This window comes from Phoca vitulina, unplaced genomic scaffold (assembly GCF_004348235.1).
Source record: "Phoca vitulina isolate PV1807 unplaced genomic scaffold, GSC_HSeal_1.0 scaffold9, whole genome shotgun sequence".
Taxonomy (NCBI): Eukaryota; Metazoa; Chordata; class Mammalia; order Carnivora; family Phocidae; genus Phoca; species Phoca vitulina.
In genome coordinates, this window is record NW_022589712.1 from 3,220,164 (window position 1) to 3,227,612 (window position 7,449).

The 7,449-nt window shown below is 43.4% G+C and overlaps 1 non-coding gene across 1 annotated transcript; it reads left to right on the forward strand.

Moving 5' to 3' along the window:
• The first annotated feature begins 876 nt into the window (after nt 1–876).
• Nucleotides 877–1,015, forward strand: LOC116634835. The gene has a single exon (XR_004300059.1). It is a non-coding gene; the product is annotated as a U4 spliceosomal RNA (small nuclear RNA).
• The last annotated feature ends 6,434 nt before the right edge of the window (nt 1,016–7,449 follow it).

The window sequence follows — 7,449 nt, forward strand, 5'->3', positions numbered from 1 at the left end:
AATGATATTCCTCTTCTTAGCCCTTATGAATGGAACATAAGCCCGAAGGAGTGTGGAACTGGACACAGTGCATCAGGAAACACAACAAAGGAAACTAACTGAAAAGCATCGCACAGCTCCTGCAGTCCTGTCTTCTTTCTGATGCGACAATTTAACAGTTTGACTCTTGATCGTCGCTTTGGGGTTTGCATTATATTTCACTTTAAAGTGTATTCACTGTATTGTAAATGGATTCTGATTAGGTTGCCCAGCCAGCCCTACAAAGCCACCATCAAGGAGAGGCATGGCGTTGGGGCTGTCCCCTTGCTGCTCACACTGTGGCCCGGCACTAACGGAATCAGCATCTCCTGGGAGCTGGTGAGCAATACAGAATCTCTGTTCTCACCCCAGCTCTGTGAACTCAGAATCTGCAATTTTACGAGATACTCAGGGGGTTTGTATGCATGTTAAACTTGAAAATTTAATTTTCTTTTCCCCGTCTCACAGCACCTTACAATGTGGTGGTATTGGGCCACCCATTTGATGAACTAAGACATCGAAGCACTGAAAAACCGTTTCTTCCCAAGAGCAAGAGCATATTCCTGGACCCTGCCATGGAAGTCCATGAGTTTTATATGCTGAAAGGCCTTTGATTTTTATTACGATCTTTGCCATCACCTAGTTGCCTTTTCTCTGACTCTCTGAAGAATTGCGTCTCTGACCCACCTGGTGCCTGGAATGAGTTGATTTGTGTTTCTTTCCATGAGAGCCCAGAACATCTGGAAACCACAAAGCTGGCCACTGGTGACCTGAAATGTGGCTGCTGTCACAGCACCTGCCTTAAATGGTTCCCTGTTCCGTTTCCGCAAGTGTGTGGCACTTCCCAGAGTCCACTACAGCTTTGCGCAGTGGCAGGATCGTAGCCAATGAGGCTGATTCAAGGTGCGATCACTGCTAATTGAAAACAAAGAGCAGATTACCATGGCTCACCTGTGTGCGGGACAGGAGAGGCTCTTCTCTGTGCTCACTCTCCTGAAGAAAAGGGGATCGGGCCATGCAAACAGGAGCTAGCTCTGAAAAGGTATTTGGAGGCTTGTAAAGATGACCAATCATGTGACATGACTAATTTGGGGGAAGCTGAGTTGTTTACTTTTTCCAAGTAAAGATTCTACCCACATTTATGGGAAAACCTAATAGCTGTGTCTCTTAGAACATGTAGACTTCTTTCCTCCACAAAAAGGTGTGAGTCAGCACTTTACCAACCATAATAGTTATGGGCAAGCTTTCAAAGTTTCAGAAAGGCAGTCGATTTTATAATATTGATTCCAAAATTTAGATTTTTTTTTCCTTCCCCAAGCTGTTTTAACAGTCAACAAAATTGGTCAGAGGCGCCTGCTAAGCAGCCCAGAAGTATTCTTAAAGATATTTAAGGGTTTCATCTTTTGTTAAAAACAGATGCAGAAGGGAAAGAAAAAAGGAGAAAATAGAAGGTTGGAGAAGGCCTAGCATTTGAGGCTCTTAGATTCAGAGAGCATGTAGGAAGAGGCTCTGGGTAATAGCAATCCCAGAGCAAATATAACCTCGGATATATTTCTGCCTCTTTCCTGAACCCACCTTGATAGTAATATGCCCTGTGTGTGTGGGGGGGGGTATCCCCTTGAGATGCAGAAATCACTGTCACATTCATTACCTCTTTGAATTCTTGCAGTCATCTTGCAAGTGAGGGATCACTGTTCCAAATTTACAGATGAGCAAATGGGCTTCTGTTGGATAAATGGTTTGCCCGTCCAATTGATAAGCAGCAAATTCCAGGTAAGTACTTGTTATTTTAAAAGTATATGGTTTTATGGATTCTGAAAAACAAACAGGGTTCTAGAGGGGAGGGGGGTGGGAGGATGGGTTAGCCTGGTGATGGCTATTAAAGAGGACATGCACTGAATGGAGCACTGGGTGTTATATGCAAACAATGAATCATGGAACACTACATCAAAAACTAATGATGTAATGTATGGTGATTAACATAACATAATAATAAAAAAATTATTAAAAGTATATGGTTTTGAAAAATCTGTTCCTGTCCCCAATGGCTCAAAAAAAAAATATAAGCTCAGAATATTTTATATGTTTATTAGCATTTAAATTTTTTTAATGCTTGCTATAGATAAAAACCAGCCTTAAGAAAAAGAAGATGGGTGTTACTTTATTAACTCAGCAGTATTAAATCTTATTTTCCATTTCATTAAAGGTAATATGGTGCAATGAAAAATAAAAGTCCTTTTGGGCCTCCTGGGTGGCGCAGTCAGTTGGGCGATGGACTCTTGGTTTAGGCTTAGGTCCTGATCTCAGGATCCTGAAATCGAGCCCTGCCCTGGGCTCTGTGCTCATCGGGAATTCTTCTTGAGTTTCTCTCTCCCTCTCTCTCTGCCCCTCCTCCTCGGGCTCTCTCTCTGTCTCTCTCACTCTCTAAAATAAATAAATAAAAATAAACTAGATTCCTTTTATTGATGTCGAAAGTGTGAGAGTGGTTAGTGTATGAAACAGCAACTCATGCGCTTCTGTATGGACTCAAGAAGGCACCTTTGCCATGTTAAATCTATCAAAATTTGAAATCAGCCTACATACCTTTATTATTTTGGAGATTAACTTACTACAAATTTTGAAATGTGATTTCCAGCAGGCGACAGAGCTGATTGGTGAAGAATTCTAAACATAAAGTACTTGCTGGCTATACTCGCCAAGACTTGATCTCTTGCCGGGGACTTTTTACCCACCTTGCGCAACACGCCACATAAATTTGTAAATTTCGGGGAACAGTGACGCATGCGCACCTCCTCACAGGAGGTCTGTGTCTAGAACTGTGCTTCTCGCAATGTGGTGTGAAGGAAACTTTCAGTGTTTCCCAAGAGAATTGGAGCATAAAGTTTAAATATGATTTTTGTGCTTTTCAGGACTCTATACCATCTGAAGGTAAAAGAGCTAGCCCCAAACTAATTTGTCTCCTTTTCATGTCTTTACATATTTTTCCCTGCTTTTTTTTGTTTCTATGTTTACATATCTTGATCCTTTTAGGTCACAGATATCAGTCTCTGTGAAACTCCCCCCCCCCCAAAAAAAATTTGGAGGGATGTGTTATAAATATGAATTTTTAAGATTTTAAATTATAGTACCTCTGAAACAAATAATATATTATATGTTAAAAAAAAAGATAGTAGGAAGGGAAAAATGAAGGGGGGGAAATTGGAGGGGGAGACGAACCATGAGGGACTATGGACTCTGAGAAACAAACTGAGGGTTCTAGAGGGGAGGGGGGTGGGGGGATGGGTTAGCCTGGTGATGGGTATTAAAGAGGGCACGTTCTGCATGGAGCACTGGGTGTTATACACAAAGAATGAATCGTGGAACACTACATCAAAAACTAATGATGTAATGTATGGTGATTAACATAACAATAAAATAAAATAAATAAAATAAATAAAAAAATTAAAAAAGATTTTAAATTGTAAAATAGTATTAAAGAAAAGTCTATTTTTAAATTTTTACATGCTCTTTTTAAAAATTTATAAAACCATATTGTTGGGTAATATTAATTCATTTTTTTAAAGATATTAGTTGTTTATTTGAGAGAAAGAGAGTGAGCAAGCAGGGGGGTGGGGAGTGGCAGAGGGAGAGGGACAAACAGACTCCCGGCTGAGTGGGGAGCCAGACCTGGGGCTCAATCCCAAGACCCCTGAGATCATGACCTGAGCCGAAGTCAGATGCTTAACGGACTGAGCCACCTGGGTGCTCCTTAATTAATTTATTACTTTGAAAACTTTTGAGCACTATCACATGCTGGAAGCTGTTCTGGGGAGATAGACTTAAGGACATGAACACGCAATCTACCCTGAAATGTGTCCAAGATCCAGAAACAGTAAAAATTGAAACCACCAGATCAGTGAAATCGTATTTAGTAGGAGTTTGTTGTAAACGTAAGTACAGTTTGCAGCTGGGAGCTTCCAAACCCCAACTGTCATGAACTCGGGGGCATGGCATTACAGGATGGCTTATGAAATGACAATGAGGAGGCTGTCTAACCTTTACAGTGACCGGTTATTACATGTGGGTTTCCAGGGGGCAGGGAATTGGCTAAAAGCAATGACCTCATACCATATTAGGAAGATGACTGCAGTTTCTTCTGTGATTATCAGAGGCATTTACAAGAAATCCTAGGCTTCAGTTCACGACATAAGCTAGATTTAGTTTTGCTGATGTGGCTTAAAGAGTTTTGTCTGCTTGGGGGATTTTCAAGCTTGGTCTCCATTTTATTTTCTTTTGAGAAGGGTTAAGACTCTGGTGAGGAGACAGGCTTGTAACAAGGGCAGTATCGGCGAATGGTGCTGTCGAGGGCTGTGTAAGAAGTGCGTGAGCCGTGGTCACGTCTACTGGGAGCTGGGCTGCTTCCCACAGATAGAATACAAGGAGACAGCTGCTTGTACGTATGCCACATACGTTGTCTTTTCTACTGTGCTTGCTGATTAAACAGCCAAGATCTGACTTGAGTCTCAATAATCTTGGGCAGTAGATATTATTTATATATGTATTTCTAGTTGTGGGCCAAGATGGCAAAGAAGGGACCCAACCTCACTTAGCTAGTAGGTGCTCAGCGATTAGTAGAGGAAGTAATATTCATATTCTGACCTAAAATCCCAAAGTCAAATTTTATTTTATATTTTTAAGTGTTTATTCATTTCTGTTGCAGAAGCAAAGATGTTCATTAAAAGATTCAGAAAAATATAAAGAAGAAAAAACATAATCTCAGTTTCCACCGAACAGTATTTTCTTGCATGGTTTTAAAGTTTACATATTTTATGGAGGGGCCACGTGGCTCCCTCGCATTCAGGGAAGCACGGTCTAGCCACAAATAACCTGAAGGGAAATCCAGTCTTTTAAGAGCCCCTCTCAGGTCCACACCCCACGACAGCGCTGAGCCTCTCACAAGACCCCAGAGCCTTCCCTCTTTCGTTGCCAACACTTGTTAGATGCTGTTGAGGTGCAGGTGCGGGGTCCCATAAAAGCAAGTCAAATATGCAAACTGTGTGCTTGGGCAGGTGTCAAATTCTCCATTTGTCAGTGTCCTCATTTTGGTGTGGGCTCTCCAGACGCCTAGTGAGAAGACATGTGACTAAGGCCGGACACAGCGTGGGGGTTCAATACACGTTCTACTCCCGGTTTCCCTTACTCCTCCGCTCCAAAAGTATTTCTTGTACAATCCATTGATGAAAAAAATGTAGGTCACTGCCCCCCCACCACATTCTGGTTAGGGAGAAAAGAGATACCGCAAGAGTCAAGTAGTAACACACAAACGTTTGTGATTACCAGAGGAGGCTCCCCGTCCCCCATTCACAGAAGGTCCTGACCTTGTCATCGTCTTGCAGGAATGCACTGAACTCCTGCTCCAATGGGGCAACATTCCGGTATCTTTAACTGGAACTGAAGGTTGTACTGGATAGAAAAGTGTCCCCCCCAGATTCATGTGCACCTGGAACCTCAGAATGTGAAATTATTTGATATGGGTTTTTACTGATGTAATCAAGTTAAAGTGAGGCCATATTGGATAGGGTGGCTCTCATGACTTAGAAGCAGAGGGAAGTTTGGACACAGACTCACAGAGAGGAGAAGGCCATGTGAAGCCACAGAAACACACATGGAGAACACATGGTACTGCGGACACAGTGGTTGGAGTTACACTGTCACAGGCCAAGGCATCCCCATGATTGTTGGCAGCCTCCTCAAGCTGGAAGAGGCAGTGAGGGGTCCTTCCTTGAGACTTCAGAGAGCACGTGGTTCTGCCAGCATCTTGATTTAGAACTTCTGGCCTCCAGACCCGTGAAAGAGTAGTTACCTGTTGTTATCCGTCACCTGGGCTGTGGCACCTTGTGATGGTGGCCCCTGGGACTTGACACAGAGGTCTTCCGCTGTAGGCTCCACGCATGTCCGCGGCTCTGTCACCCGGATCTCTGCTCAGCCACACTGGTCCTGGAGCACGCCCACTGTTTCGCCCCCTCCAGACCTTGTTCACGACGTCCTCTCCATCCGGATGGAATTTCCCTTCCCACGCAGCCACAAAGCTGGCTCTTCGGGGTCATTAGAGGCTCGACCCAAAACCCAGGAGAAGGGCTGAAGAGTAACTATTTCAAAATCAAAACCCTCATTTTTGGTGGATGTGTATCTTTTGTGGGAGATGCTTCACTCAGTTGTTGAAAGCACTTTCTGATCCCGTTAGCCGTAAATAACCGCGTCGCCCTTTAGCATTGAGCTGGTAGAGAGGTAACAGCCTACAACACCCTTTGACCTACTTGGTAATCAGGAAGTAACAATGCTTAATATTAGATGTTTTATTAGTTTACTTTTTAAAATTTGGGGACAGGGGGTCTTAGTGGGTGTTCTGATACATGTGCTTTTAATTTTTTTCTAAGTGTGGAGCTATTTTAGTAATCTAATGCCACTTGGCAAGCCAGCCTAAAACTCAGTGGCTGAAACCAATAACCATTGGTCTTTGATTCTGCAGCGTGGACAGGGCTCAGCTCGGCAGTTCCGCTCATCTCACTTGGTGTTAATCATATGGCCGTGAGACAACTCCACTCAGGTGTCTGGTCCTCCTGCTGATGGCTGTTATAGCTGGCAGCTGGCCACATACCTCTCTCTCTCCATGTGGTCTCTCTAGCAGGGTAGCCATAGCTCTTTCCGTGGCGTCAGACGTCAGTCACATCTTTGTGAGCAGCTGAAGAAGAGAGTTTGGAGCGCATCCAGCCACTCTGTTGTATTCTTGGCTCGTATGTATCCTTGCAATGCTTGTTTGCTGGTCTGGTAGTGAGCATAGTACAAATGACCTTGAACCAAAACTTCACGTCAGCCAGTCTTTGAACCCAGCCTAGACTTTGTGACGTGGTCTAGTTTACTAAGCTACAGTCACCATGGCCATTCTCTGGGCTGTGATCAACCCAGAATTGCTTTCTGAGAAAAACCTTGACTCTGTCTTCAGATACTGCCTCAGATCTCCTCCCTGTGAGGGGGAAAGGGCCTTCAAACGGTCCAAGGATGCACCCCATCCTATGGAGTGCCTAATGGGCATGGAGTCCATCAGTTCCTCCTGCCAGACTATCAGAGAGCTGTGGGTTTGGGTAGCATTATTTTGACCCAGAATGGAATTTCTTTTACCCAACTGTGCTTCAGTCATTGTGCCTCAAGTCTACATTAAGGGGAGCTATTTTCCATTCAAGTTTTTCTTCATATGCAGATGTTGTCTAGGACACTGTTCACTATATCATGAAGAATCCCCTTTAGATGCTGGAGACCCATATGTCAGGGTTCTGCTGAATTAACCCGTGCTTCCCTGGAACAATTAATTTTTTTTTTTTTTTTTTTTAAGATTTTATTTATTTCCTTGACAGAGAGAGACACAGCGAGAGAGGGAACACAAGCAGGGGGAGT